Genomic DNA, 15,546 nt, shown 5'->3' with positions numbered 1-15,546 from the left:
TTAATAAATTTGCATCGAGTTATTAACATCTTTTTTATAATGTCGATATTACGCTGCGCGAGGATTATATCTGTTACGTTATTTAGCTGTTATGCCGATTTTTATGGACCCATATAGTTGTGTTGAATTCTGGATTTAGCATTAATTCGCAAATTTTAACACGATCGAGGCAAGTGTTGCAGGAATTTTACGGATCGATAAACTTTAAGATTCTGTCCTTTTATTGATTCGAGAGAGTGTAGATTGGTTACTTAGAATTCTGCGAAGCATGTGTAAAATGTAAGTTTTGGAAAGCCGATGACTTTTGGCGGTTTAGGTATTTATATTAATTTTCAATGTCTCAGTTATTTTTCCTTATTAAATCTATTTCGTCCGACAAATTATGTATGTTCATTTCGTTTTTCTTGTGTTGTATAATCTCATAATCTTTATAACATACAGGAAACTTATTACAATTTTCTTTTTTTTTTTTTTTTAATGTTTTTTTTGTCGAGTTGGTAATACCAAGAAAAATTTTCAACTGAAATTCCATTCGTTCGAGGAAGAGAGCATATTTTTCCTCAATTGAATAAAACTTCCTTAAATATCGTCTAAGGTATTCGATTTTGCATTTCGTATATATATGAAATAAAACTAAGCCTTTTGCAAAATCTTTCGTCATTACATAACTGAAATCTTTATCTCAATCGAGTCTTTAGTTTCGCGATACTTGATACAACAATTAACGTGAAAGTGTTATAATAATAAACCTTTAATTTTTCCAGCTATACATATTCTGTCGAGCTAAAGGAAAAAAGAAACGTTGAAACGAAGAAATTTCAACCGACAATAGCTGAGATGGGTATTCATCTATGATCTACGATTACAGAGATCGCGTCTGTGAACTCGTGCCCACTAACCACGTGCGGCATAAATTATCGTTCAATTCAATCTCCGGCTGCAAGCTGCAGGTTCTACATATACGTATACCCACATCTACGTAGGTGGATTATAGGCGCAGGTATAATCGTTCTTAGCCTCAACCTGAGCCCCTAATACACAGATTCAGCTTTTCACTTGCGTCTATAGTCTTCGGGTGACTCGCTGCGAGGCGGTTCTCCGCAATCCGCTAGTCGCTATCATAGCGAAGCGAGCGAAGTGAACGGAGGCGAGCGAAGCCCCGCGTGTCTAAGTACAGGCTATACGCAGGTGTATCCACTTCTTATATTTCTATACACGGTAGTGCAGCAGTGCACACACGAACTTGTATCGCCAGGCACTATATATCCACGCTTACCGGGAACAATGATCATACGTGATTACGCAAATTTTACCGCGTCTTGCACAACGCGCTTGTCTGCGCCTAGGATTATGCAGCAACTGACGGTGGGAATTTTATTTTTCTGATACGTCATTGGAAAGTTGGATTTTAGATGAGTCTGGAGCGTGTGGGAAGTGCACGATTTCTGTACAGTGCGGTAAAACGAACATGGCGCATGCGCGTGGATGAAATTCGACGTTTTCGACACTAGAGGTTTATCACCATTCATAGCCAGTGGAACTACTTTTACATCGTTGTTGTAACACTTTTTTTCATCGTGTTAGCATCGTCAATATTTAATTTTACAATATTGAAAATCAACACTTTGAAAGTAATTTAAAAATTGCAGTATAATAACTTTTTATTCAATGTTTCAAGATCGTCTGTGCTGTTAAACTTTTGTTGTAACTTTACAATCAAACGTCTGTTTCTTTTTCATCTATTTCCGATCTGATGTTTATGAAAAATTCTTTCCAATATTGACGAAAATTCATTTTACAATCGGCTTATATATCGATTCCAAAAATTTCGCCACTAATCAAATACGATCAGTAAAATGTTAACCAGAATTAATTACATGCAAACTATTATTGAGAAACGTTTGAAATTGTTTCTTCTCCAAAACCACATAAAGTTGAGTGATAGAAGTAGCTTGTTACTCTTGTTTTGATACCAAGCATGAATACCTGCACTGCGTGGGTGACTTTAACGCTCGTAGAAACGTGCGAGATGATACAGTTTTTACTGATCTTGGAAATACGACGGCGATCACACGAGGTTACTCAAATTCTGTACCACATTTCATCTAATTTCGATTCGCTCGAAGTTTCATACTATAAACGAGTCAATTTTCTGCCAGCCAATTTTCTTATCCCTGAAGATTAAAGAAAAATCGTGCAAACAAACAGTCGTTGAAAAATCTAACCTACGAATATCGAGTCGATCTTCATGGACGCAGGTTCCAGTTTAATCGGTGATCGATAATTGTTTTTTCGATTAATCGATTAAAATTGACACAGAATCAATCAATTAATGAAAGCTATCGATTAATAAATACCGATTACCATTTCGCGTTCACTTCCTTCTACCCGATGAATCACCCTGCACCAAGATGAATTCGATCAATTCCAATAATTCCACTTCGCATCTTCAACGTACGGAATAAAAATCTATGGGACACGCGTGTGCCATATAAACCCATGCATAATGCATGCCGCACTTCAGCCTGTTACTGATTGCTGCAGCGGTGAGAATAATCTAGCGGTATTGCCAGGTAATTAAGACTTAGGAGGTAAACGTCGAGGTGCAACGGCAAAGACAAGCAGAGCGTGCTTTGGGCCCAAAGGCCTTCCGGCGTTGATCTGGAAGCGTCGAATGGCATCGATTGGGCCCAATAGTTGCAGGTAATGAATTGCCACCAAAGATAACTACATAGAAATGGACATCCCATGTGAACCCATGGTTAGTTTTATAATCAGGGTTTCCCCCGAGGCTGGAGGCATGACGCGGGGTGTCGACGACTCGTCTTCCACACCCACGAAACACCTCACAACACACGCCTGAAAAACACATCTCCCACACACCCCAAGACGCGATTCAATTACCAAACAGCGAACCTTCGGGCAATAACTAATAACTTCACTTCACGTCGTAAAACCACACGTGAGACCGGCTCGATCAACGGCCAGGTTAAACCTGGGCCCAAGTTACATGGGTATAATGTATACCTGAGATACGTATTACGGTATGCCTGCTGAACCTCCATCCACACCCTCGACGGGCGATCATCCTTCGGTTGCCCTGAGGCTGACACCTGATTTTCACACTTATGATTTTCATCCAGAAAAAGGATCGGTTTTTTTTTTTAACACATATTATATCACGTGGGTCAAATTGTTTCGGGGGAAATGGACGCCGTGGAGAACGATGATCTTGGATATTGCTTTGAACAGACTTTTCGGACATAAATAGCTCGCGTTTTTATACGCGGTATTATTGTTTGACATTTTTATTATCTCTTGACGGTTGAGAAGAACGAGCTATTTTTCTAAGTCTGGAACGCCGAGTTTAGTTGCTGGTGTTTTTTGTTCTCTCATTTTGAACGATATTTTAGAGTTACTTACGACGCCATGAAGTTTCATATCTCAGTGTTTTTTTTATGAAGATTACTTATAACAGGAATCAAAGTAGTAGGTGATACTATTAAAATATAAAATGATATTTTACGAATCAAAAGATTCTCTTTTTCTCTCATATTTTAACATGTTTATGCAGGTTTCGTTTGTTTTAGAATTCTCTTAACTCAAAAAATATCACAAATTTCTCATTTTCAAATATGAAGTTATATGAAATCCAATCTTTGGATTTGCCATTCCACTTGACCGTTACTCGTTGTATAGGTATATTTTTTTAGGCAAGTCGCCTAAGACGTATGTAAACTAGCCTTTCGTATTAAAAAATACAACGTTAAAAATAATCTGAGCCTCCATGTTTTGTTACAATGCCTCGCAAATTTTAATCCATCAGTCACGTCGCCAGATTTATATTCCACATAGGCGCTTTAAACATAGACAGTGCATTTATACGAAGCTTCACTCGTTAGTATAATTCGATCAAGCCACAGCTGAAGCTTCTCACTCGCGTATCATTGCCCGACAAATCGCACTACAAGTACCGCGATATTGCATAATTTACGATCACTATTCTCTAATGAAGTACATACGCAATGGGAAAAAATTGTTTACGATTAGGATCAGAATCCGTGAGTATAAAAACTAGTGAAGTAAGTAGCAGTAGGTAGTAGGTACCATTGACTCAAAAAATTGTGAAAACCTGTACGAAACGTAAAGTAATTCCTAGTTAAGTTTTTGTCAGTGGACTAAAACGCACATTAGACTACCAATGACGAATTGAAAAACGACTGTGAAATCCGACGCCAACGTGACTGCGAACCGTTGACGTTTTAGGTGAACAAGATGATGAAGAAGAACTGGGAAGGACACGGAAGAAGATGAATGTAGCTGGTGCCTAGCACGCGCATGTCCTGTCCCTGTCCCGGGGAGTCGTCGAGCACGTCTATATGCTCCTGGAGATGTTTCCTGAGGCGCATGCGTCGCGGGGACTTTCACCCTGCTTCCTCCGCCTCGAAGGGTTGGGAGGATTTCGATTAAAAGCGTCGCGCGCCGACGGAAAGAAGTAGCCATAACTACAAATTGCATCGTTACACGGGCATTAAGTGACGCATTGTGCGCCACACCGCCAAACGTTTTCCCTTCCCTTCTCGATATGCACGCAACGCCAATGCAGTAAATGCAGTTCAGGTACCATTGCATCCTTTGTACTTTCAGATCTCGGAGCTTCGATAAGTGTTTCTGCGTGTATTATTGCCCAGTCAATGAAGTTTTACAACGTCGTTTGTTGCTTACGATCGAGGAATTGATGTTGAGACCGTGAGTACCGATCTCGGATACTTGGAACGTAAGTTCAACGTTTTGGAATTCATTGCGAACGATTAGATTTAAATGCACGGTTCATCTTTTCTTGATGATGGAATTCCACGATACATCGAACACCAGTGTGGATGATAAATAGGAGTAACATCCATCAAAAACAATTTACGGAAAATCTTTAGTTTGGGATAAATTTATCGGCAGTGAATTCATTGTCTTTAAAATCTGAACAAAGGATGTGGATTGTTACTTCGGTATCAGTTTTTCATTATAGTTTAGTCGTTAACCGGTTGAGCTTCGTTTTTCAAAAGTCAAAAATCGATTAGACGATATTTATCGTTTCCTTTCCAGGATCGGCTAATTTATTTGCCATGAGAAATGGGTAGGTGAATTTAAAATCTCAAGAGAAAAAAATAATTGGATATAGCGTAAAAGCGCGCGAATGAGACCATGTACTACAAGCCCCGGTGAATATGCTCAGAGGGGGACGATTATTGCGGCAGTATAGTTATATCTATATGATTCTAATGAGAAGTTGATTTAATTTTAATAGGTCATGTTTATTATAATGGCAAACCGGGTGCAGTAGTTACGGGCTGCGGTTACGGTACATTCGCGTACGGTACGCCTGTCGCAACTGATTTTCGTCGAGGTGGTGGTTGGCTGACTTGCTGGATGGCTAACCGTTTCGCTTCTTACTCTGCACTATGCCCATGCAGCCCAGATCGAGCTGGTACCATGCCGAGGGGCGTGCTTGGCGACCCATTAGTTTGCCGATTAGGATCAATGTCCTTGGCGACGATATGCATTCCCACACATGCATTATACTCTCGCGAGTCATGACTCCTCGATATATATATATATATATATATATATATATATATAGGTATATATTGATGGATTAAGTATATGTAACTCCTGCAATTCCTGCAGCGGTTACTTTCATTCGCGCTGCATGATCGAGCACTGAAGTGTGATTAACACTTTCTGGATCCCTGTTTATTCAGGCGCGCATTTTGTCTCAGCTACGAGTGTTTCGACTGGATTCTGATAGCCGAATTACCGAGAGATAGTGTAGAGCAGCCAGGACCATGCGAGAGGCAGGACATTGTACGACGTTGATTTGGAAATACGATCCGATCGGAGAGCCGGCTGGTTAGCGATTGCCGTGGCTGTAATAACGAGAGAAGATAGTCTGGCTGACTGGATGGCTTGAATCTCCATTATATTCCGCGTAGATAGGTAACCACTAACGGGACGTGACGTTAATGAATTTTTTTCTTCTTATTTTTAATTCTCATCCTCTTACGCTTCTCCGGAAGATCGGTGGTGGTGGTGGTGGTGGTGGTAGGTGGTAGGTGGTATACAGGTAGATATTGTAAGCGTTACGCTATAGAAGTAGAAGTAGAAGTAGAAGTAGAAGTAGAAGTAGAAGAGGAAGATTCTAGGCAAGTCCATTATTTTTAGAACTGACGTCTGCCCATCGATTCCTCGTATCCAATGAACACAAAGACTCGTCTATACACGCTTCCGAGATGGTATATGTATAGGTGCTTTGGTGATACTTAAAGTCGTAAGCGCAGTCTAAGGAAGAGGCCGTAAAACGACCGGTCCAATCGTCACCACGGTAGCAAAGATAGAAATGCGTGAAGTTTATTGTGATTAAAAAACGTTCCGAGGTGTTCCGAGAAACGTTCTTCTTGCCTGAAAAGCATCTGGTACGACGGCAAGAAGATGAAGAAGAAGAAGAAGATAGAGAGACCAAGAAGTCATTGAGACTTATCTTCCAAGTCGATGTCGCAGTAAAAGTACAAAATTTTTCATCCTGATTGAAAGTGCTACGATGAACTCTTCGTACCAGCAGTTTCTTTTAGAAAATGGTCTTGTGTCAGGTGGGAAGATGAAGCATGCAGAGGTTAGGGTTAGGAATGACCCCAGTAGGGCGTGAACTCTGTGGGGGTTAAAACACTGATCAAAAGAAAGACAAGACTGTGTAACGAGGATAGAAGAAAGAAGAAGAAGAAGAAGAAGAAGAAGAAGAAGAAGAGGTGTGTAGGAGTAAGTAAAGTGAGAGGGCGGTGGGGAGAAGAGGTGAGCAGGAAGGAACTCTGGGAGGGAAGCGAGCGGCCGACGCGGTCAGTAACGTTTCGAGTCGAGCGCGTAAAATTAACGACATTGTTATAATTAATTAGCGGCCGTTTCTACGGGGCAACAATATAGAGCCGCGCGGGGTTCGTTAGCGAGATAATTGGTCACAGAGGATGCGTTCGGGCAAGCAGCGTTAATTCTACGTCTCCTTGAGGAGCGCGAGGATACACCATCATCCAGTACACTCCTCACGAGCACCAACACCGCGGTATTAAAACGCGGCTACACGCATTACATTACACGGTTTGCAAACGGAGTTACTCTCTGTGCTACGAGCGAAGAATTGCCTTATGGTGGGTGTATGGCGTGTACGAGTGTACATATATATATATATACGTTAGGGTGTCGCAAAAAAAGCGACTTTTGTTTTTTTTTCGAGTTTCGTGTGACAAAATGTTAGTTTTTGAAGTTTTAAGAGCCCAATCCAAAGGACAGCTCAAAAAAAAATTTTTAAGAGGTCGCTCCACATTTTTTAAAACGTCAGAAATCGTCAAAAATCGATTTTTTTTTTTAAATTTATTTTCTCGTTACGGTATAATTTTATAGACGAAAAAAAAATAAGTTTCCGAAAGTTTCAGTTCAAAATTTGAATTTTGAAAGGTCGCTCATAATTTTTTTTTCAATTTTTTGGTGCATTTCTTTAGATCTTTTCGAGCGACCTTTTAATATTCATATTAAAATTTCATAAATTTTTTTTCTTCAATTTAGTAGGAAAGAATCATAACAATACACCACGAGATGAATTAAAAATCAAACAAAATACTGAAAATATAATTTTTTTGATTTAATTTTTTGACGATTTTTGACATTTTAAAAAATTTGGAGCGACCACTTAAAATTTTTTTTTTTGAGCTGTCCTTTGGATTGGGCTCTTAAAACATGAAAAACTAACATTTTGTCACACGAAACTCGAAAAAACAAAAAAAAAAAATCGGTTTTTTTGCGCCACCCTAATATACATGTATACGTACTACGGGCATAAAACCTCGGTGTAAAAAGTCACCTGGCGGCAGAGCCAACGGCGAGCCGTCGACTTGACAATAATTAATTTCCGTGCCAACGTTCAATGCAAACGTGATAATGTACGGATGATACCGCCGATGTACGTACCTAAGTGAAAAAGTGACGGAGTCGAAGGTACCTACGTACCCACCTACGTACCTACGCATGTCTAACTAAGGAGGATTTCTCGGATGTGCCTTCTCGTAGTTAGAAATGAGATTAATAAGGATTAGCAAAGACGAAATAATACAATATGATCTCATTAGCGCGATTAGCCTGCGGGCATGGATGTCTGGCTTCTCCGTTGGAGTGGGGCAAGACGTAAGTCTCTCTAAGTAAGTATAAGACTCGCTGGGGAATAAGAGACCGGGAGAAGCCCCGTAGAGTATCTCAGACCGCAATTCGAGAATTGAATTTCCTACGCCGTAGCGTATAACGAACACAATGTCCATGTGGCCTCCTCTAAATTCCCCTTCCGCCGCCGTACCTCGTTTCACCAGTCAAACGTCTCGCCATATTTATGCAGAAGTTTAACCTCTTCGGTGCAGCATGTCAATTGCCTTACCTTACTCCATCGGCAATGTCATGAACGATAATATATTTTTCCTAGACTATGACTGCTCTGTTTCAACCTCCAAGAGAGCTCGTACAACGGATAGATACTTATCTCGAGACGCGACCGAGAGTCGGTGTATCCGGGGACGTGTAAATGTATAATCCAGGACAAATAATATCCCGTCTTAAGCACTAGTTTACCTGGGCCACGTAATTACTATGATCGAGGCAGCGGACATTCTTAAGCAACGCTGCATGCCCTCGCTGCTCGGCAACGTTCGCCTCTTTGTCCGTTGATACCAAATAAAAAAAGGCAGAAATACTCTTTGGGAAACGTGCTTTACAGTACCCTTGATTTTAACCATGCAATTCCTGCGAGAAAAGCGATACATGTTTTCATCGATGAATGGATAGACTCTATGGTTTGATCGAGTAATTAGTTTTTCTCTTCATCCCTCCTGCGATGCCGGAGACACAGGAGGCGCAGGACCTGGACCAGGTTTCGAATCGAATCGAGGGGGTCGCTAGGAGAAAGGCGTAATAACAGGTTAGGGCTGAACCAGCGTGTGAAACAAAGCACCGCTTTATACAGCTCGCGTTCAGGATCATTTCCGAGACCGTCCAACAGGTACGAGCTCTGCAGGACCGCCAGGACAGCTCTCGAGGACTCTGGGACGGGACGGGTTGGGCGGTACCCTTGCAAGGAGTATCAACTGGCTATCCTCATACTTCATCTAAAAACCCGGATCGTAGGCTCGTAATAAAAAGAGGACGTTGTATATGGAGCTCGGTTAGTGATAATTATAGTACATCGAGACGTCTCGACTACATCGGAGAATCTCGGTGGTCCGAAATGATCCGATCCTTGATTCGTGGCGAGGCTATGGGGGCGCGACGTCAGTTTTATTTCACGGTATACTATAAACTAGAGAAGAAATCGGAGTTGCAGGCGTTATTTTTCATCACCCATGAAAAGAGAAACTTCGTAGGATCTATGCAGGTGGTATGGTGTTACCATTCTCAATACTCTCTGGGGGTCAATTAATCATAAACGCTTAGACGATTCGTTAAGGTGCTTAATTGGACGTTGGATACTACAGTATAACACATAACATCGTTTCGATTTCTAGAACTATTGGAGTATGGTTATGGAGTAACGTTCTTTTCACCTAAACCGATACATGAATTTCGAGATACAAAAGCACATCAGTACAGAATTAAGAGATATACGAGCCGCACTAAATCAAAAGAGCTTGGCGTACCTGTACTTGGTACTCAAAAATGGAGGACCATTGATTCGGGTAAATTGCTTTTGAGCTGATCATTGTCGGTGTAAATGTCCGGCGAAGGGTTTCGGCTGCGACTTGCTCGTATCTGCACGGATAGCGGTAAAGTCGTGTCGGGATTAGAGTACGTCGAAGAGGAGGTCCCAGGATTCTGTAATCGGTAGATTAATGTCCGCCGCTCGAGGTGCCCTCAGCATTGGCAAACTGGCGCCGGATCGCATATCGCACTGCAGGAGTCAACCGGACCTTGTACCGCCGTTATGGAAACCTTATTCGGAACCTTTGCCGGACCCGACTGGACCCGCTGGACCGCCCTCCGAGATCGAAAGCTCTGTTCTAGTTCTCGGGTTGTTCACAGCTTCCAGTTTCATTCCGGCAGCTTGCTTCGGCTGTATAATACATGTCTGATTTAGTGCTGGCTCGGCGGAAATCAAACCATTTTTATTATTACGACCTCAACTTGGTCTCAACTTATCAACGTCTCGATTGCTCATTACGTTGCGGTTCCATTGTAAGAGTATTTTGGTTTCTGAAGCCAGACACGAAAGAATGGTTCTATTTCATTTCACTTTTGACCGCACTTCAACTTTGAATGGTTCTTCTTCGAACGACGTGAATATGTGAAACCTGCTAAACTCTATAAAAGGCTGCAAGACGGTAAAGAATCACATACTTTTGAAAAAATTGGTCTACTTGACCATTGAGGCAAGTAAGTATAGGTACCTAAGGTAGCTCAAGTTTTTCACACGGTCAAGTCGCGAGGTCCCAAGGCCAATAAATCTCGAATAAAACGTGTGGATTCGACGGAGTTATGGTTGGAGTTGGCACAAGGTATTACAGGGGTGCCTGTAAGTATAGAGGGTCGCCTTAATGACAAGTCGAAATATTTTGATTAATGACCCGGCACAGCGACCCGCGTGGCAGACAAGCCCAGTTCCCGGTTCCCGGTTCCTTCCTCCTTTCACCTTATTGTGCGGTGTCTTATACCTACCTACACGCATGCAAGGTCCCATGCAAGGTCCGAGGTTCGGTGGTCATCCTGCATAACGGCCCGATTCCAGAACCGGCCACCCTTTTAACTTTTTGTCCTGACCCCTAAATCCGATCTTTATATGTATGCTATCGAGCGAGGAGTAGCCGTCGCCGCAGCGCTTATTATACAAACAAATCCAACCGAAGTGGGCAAATAACCGGGATTTTCATGCCGAAGAATGACCCTTATACGAGTCCTTGCGCGGCTCGAAGTACCCATGGGAAAAGTGAAACGGCGCTGTTATACTTGCTATGTGTCGAAGAAAACTGGTCTTGATACTAGGTACTTGGGTACCTACCTACGTTTCTTGATCGGTTCCGTTGAGAATCTTTTTTTTCTTTCACTCATGCCTCCTCACGGATCAATAATTTTTCTGCTTTATTATACCGGTGCAATAAATTTGCACTCAGCTTCGTCGTCGCACGATGGTCGAGACTCACGAAGGAGGTTGAAATGGCCGATTTTAATTTGAACAACGGGTTTTATACTCACTTGGGGTTACTTATTTATGGTAGATTTTCTACTGTTTTGTTATAATTGCATCATCCTGGAAAATTTTTCTTTACCACAACTCCACGGAAAGTTCGTTTTTCTCATAATACCCAACCGTAAAACGAGAAAGAAAATTATTTTCTTTTATGACTGCTCACCTTAGATTGTTTGATTTTTAAAAATGGATTAATAAATGCTCATTATTATTGATTATATTTTTCAAATACTTTATAAATTTCAATATACTATTTCATTAGCGCAATATCTATACGATCAAAAATTAAGAGAGCAACAAACATGAAATATAATCGAATTATCAATCAGAATAATCTCAAGAGTTTCAACATGTTCGTATATGTATATCTATCACTGTTAAAAATTTCTGTATTTAACTTACTACACTTTATTGAAAGTTTTATTCGGATGCAGAAGAGTGAGTTCACCATAAATTTACTGTTTATTCAATTTAAAAACACAATAAATTGAAATTACTTTTTCTTTGTTTTTCCTATAAATTTTACTAAAATCAAAATTTTTTATTTTAAACTTATGACAAATACATACAAGGGTGTCCAGTATTCATGGAAATTATAAGAGTCAGGGAATTAGATATTCCCTGGAAAAACGTGGAAATCTCAGGAAATTTCATGGCGTATCAGGAATATACTAATTTTCATTCTAGGTTCATGAAAAATTTAGCCATTTGGTAAGAAAAAAAAAAATTCTCTTTCCACTTTCAGGCAATGGTCATTAACCAAGTCCTGACTTCTTAAAAATTCGCCTCACAATCCGCTGTGCTCTAGTCAAACATAGAATATTCTAGTTCGTATAACTATTATATTTTTCAATTATTATGTACCAATGAGAAAAAACTCGATAAATAATGATTCTTGTCTGGAAAAGCTGAAACTCTCAGGGAATAACGTTCTTACAAATAACTGGCCACCTTGTATACACAGTAATTTACACCGTTGCACTGAATATCTGAATTTCCAACCCGATTTCATAAAATTCCAACTCTGTTCTACAGTAATACATGTATAGTAAATTCGCAATAATTTTCACCATTGTATATATACCAATGTAAGTAATTTTCTACACCGATGCTGTAGGAACATTTAGACGCTCATTGGCGCAACGATGCTGATTGTCGGCGATCACTTTATTACGTAGCCGGATTGATTTTCATGTCAACCGATGTCAAACGATCGCGAATTATCGTCAATTTGTCAACTCGCGGTTGTTCGTGATGCGACCGACTGATTGAGGGGTGGCCCAGATTGTCACCGGGTATACACACAATGTGAGCTACATTCCGCAGTCTCTCTCTCTCCCTCTCTCTCTCTCTCTCTTTGCTTACTCTCCATTTCCTCGCTCCAAAAATTAGCAAACATAATTTGTAATAAATATTAAAGACCATTTTTTATTCTTATTTTTTTCTCTTTCTCTCTCTCTCTCTCTTTCTTTTTTTGCTCCTACACACTTAAACGTGGACTTACGCATTGCGTATGATGTATATGTATGTAGGAGCTTAGCAGCGAAGTAGCGTGACTCACTAGCGTCTCACAATTCCCAATAATTTATCATCACTCGCAGGCCATATTGAAACGCGTTTGCGAAACTGCAATGCAAGGCTGAACGCGCTTTTAGCATTGAAATACAAATCTGAGTTTCTTGCTAACGACGAAGATCTCGGTAAAATTTTTAGTGGACTTCAAACTCTGGACATTTTTCTATCAATATCGAGATTCTTAGTATTTATATTACTCCATCATCGTTTTTGATCAGGCGGCAACAAGTAAATCACGAGTATAAAATATTCAAAATTTAAGAATACATACCTAAGTATAAGCCATCATATTCTATCGACATCCTGGTGTCAAATGGTACAGAAGCATGAAAAAACTTTCTTATGAAAGAGAGAGAGAGAGAGAGAGAGAAAAATAAATAAAACGAAAAAATAATAATAAAACTACACATACACACGCATTATCATTCTAAATCGCCTAAAGCCTGTAACAGCAAACTTGAAAAAAATCCTCGGAGACCGGGAAGGTCTTTATTTTTTATTTATTTATTTATTTCTTTCTTTTTTTTTCTTTTTTTTTTTGTTATTTCTTCTTTTATTCAAGTACAAGGTACACGCAACGCGATGATTTGTCATGCATACACGAGAGTTGGTTCGTTGCGTCAGCCAGACAGGCTTCTCCTTTTCCTCGTTTGCATCTCATGCTCATCATATGCGGCGTGCGTATTATATGCGTACATGTATACACACATGTTATACTCGTACTCTTGAACGCGTGACTTAACCGCGTAAAATTTGTTATGGATTATCACTCGTAAGGATCTAAATCCCGGCTGTTGCTATTAGAGCGAAAAGCGAAACCTGCGAAACACAGCATTGTTAAGTATATATGCGAAAAATTATTAACAATTAAGACTTGTTATTACGTGTATCGTTGTAAAAAACTTTTACGAATTACGATACGTCGCAGAAGAAGAAAACTAGAATTGTGTCGCTTAAGTTAATTGCTCGATCGTCAATAATTAAAATACTCTGTATTTATTATGAATAACATCAAGAATTAAGATTTTTATTAATTACGGGGGGTAGGGGGTTAAAATATTTTTTATTCTTGGAAAATTACGATTTAAATTTTTTCCTTCCTTTGTTTTTTTTTTTAATATTTGCAATATCGATTAAAGATTCGTAAAGTTGTCTACTGTTCTAGAAACACTGTGACAAATGTCAGTATTCATTTCATCCTTTGCAAGTAGATATATATATAATGTATAGAAATATATGAACCGACGACGAATTGACAAGATTTTTATACCACGGTATGAGGTTTTTTTTTTTTTTTTTTTTTTTTTGCTTCAGTTTCGTTTTGTTATTAATTGTTAATATTACGTATATACGTAATAATCGCATCACAGCTTGCGTCACGAATGGTAATAAACACCGCTATACATACATATACGTAAGTACATCAATGACCTCATTGGTTTTTCGTCTACTCATCATACTAAACTGTATATATATATATATATATGCGATCGAAAGAAATTTGTAATGAAAAAACGAAAGCTTCTCGAAGTAAAACAATTAGGTAACATGCACAACGGGATTGATAGTGAATAATTCGTAGAGCGTTGAGATCACGGAGGGTGAGGGCATTAATCACGTCGAACCATGCACTAAATCACTCGTGAGATATAAATTACAACGCCAATCTGGTATCAATAAGGAGTAATTCGGGATAATAGGGCGTGTAAGGATGAAGGGATGAAGGGACGAGGCGGCGGAGGAGGGCGAGGATCTCTCGAGCTTGTGGGAGAGAAGGAGGAGGAGGAAATCATTCCTGATCTTCCTCTCGCCGAGAGATTGGAGATCCGGAACCGAGAGAAAGAAAGAAAGAGAGAGAGAGAGAGAGAGAGAGAGAGAGAAAAAAGGTTCGGGCAGTGTGTGTGACCGGCAGTAGATCCCCATTAAGGACGATATCGGTCGATGCCTCCCCGAGTTTATCCTCTTCCGTCTAAACGCTACGTCGCATCGTCCTTTTTCCAGGACTGCACTCTCTAATTTTCTGCTCAACGTCGCACCGCGTTTTTCTTCGTTAGGCAGCTGCCGCATGCCGCCACGCGCTTTTCTCCTCCACTCACACTTCGAACCACTTCCTCTATACTTATTGTTATAGACGATAAATAATTCACCGCCTTTCCGCCAACACTACTGATCGGATTTATATCTATATATGTGTGTGTATCAGGTATACCTCCAACACTGTAGCGCAAATATTCTCGCAAACTTTGCTGCGTCACGCCCACGCGTAATATCGCTCGCTTGTTTGTCAAACTCCATTGCGAATCGTTCAGTATGTTTCTCGTGTTATATTTTATGAATCTTATATAGATACTTTCTAGCAGTTTGCGAGTGTTACTTAGTGTTTACTAAAAATTAAAAGTGGGGATAATTTATCGAGGGATGTAATCGATTTAGACATTAAGTATAAGTTTTATAATGATGTTAGAAAATTATAGCGTCAGGTAAAGTATGATTTTTCGAATATAATTGGTTTAATAGTTTTCGTCTTTAATGATTGATTTTCACACACACTGTATACTGTTACTGAGAATTCTCATTATTTTCATTGAATTTGAATGAGGAATTTTTTATTCACGGTAAATAATAAACTATATTTCTTCTACGGGTCGTTGTAAATTATTTATTTTTTTAGTTCTTTTCTTCTCGGGGAATAATAAAATAGAATTTTTTTC

General features: G+C 39.8%; 1 protein-coding gene and 1 long non-coding RNA gene across 4 annotated transcripts in view; one reads left to right on the top strand and one right to left on the bottom strand.

Annotated features, from left to right (window-relative positions):
• The window catches only part of LOC124411075, a 169,323-nt gene that overhangs the window by 90,214 nt on the left and 63,563 nt on the right, over window positions 1-15,546 (top strand). The gene's annotated exons all lie outside the window — the stretch shown is intronic.
• Window positions 1-15,546, bottom strand: part of LOC124411071 (steroid receptor seven-up, isoforms B/C) — a 121,012-nt gene that overhangs the window by 71,800 nt on the left and 33,666 nt on the right. The gene's annotated exons all lie outside the window — the stretch shown is intronic.

The sequence above is a fragment of the Diprion similis genome, chromosome 10 (genome assembly GCF_021155765.1).
Source record: "Diprion similis isolate iyDipSimi1 chromosome 10, iyDipSimi1.1, whole genome shotgun sequence".
NCBI lineage: Eukaryota > Metazoa > Arthropoda > Insecta > Hymenoptera > Diprionidae > Diprion > Diprion similis.
The sequence above is the reverse complement of the archived record's forward strand: the minus strand, read 5'-3'. Positions and strand labels throughout refer to the sequence as shown.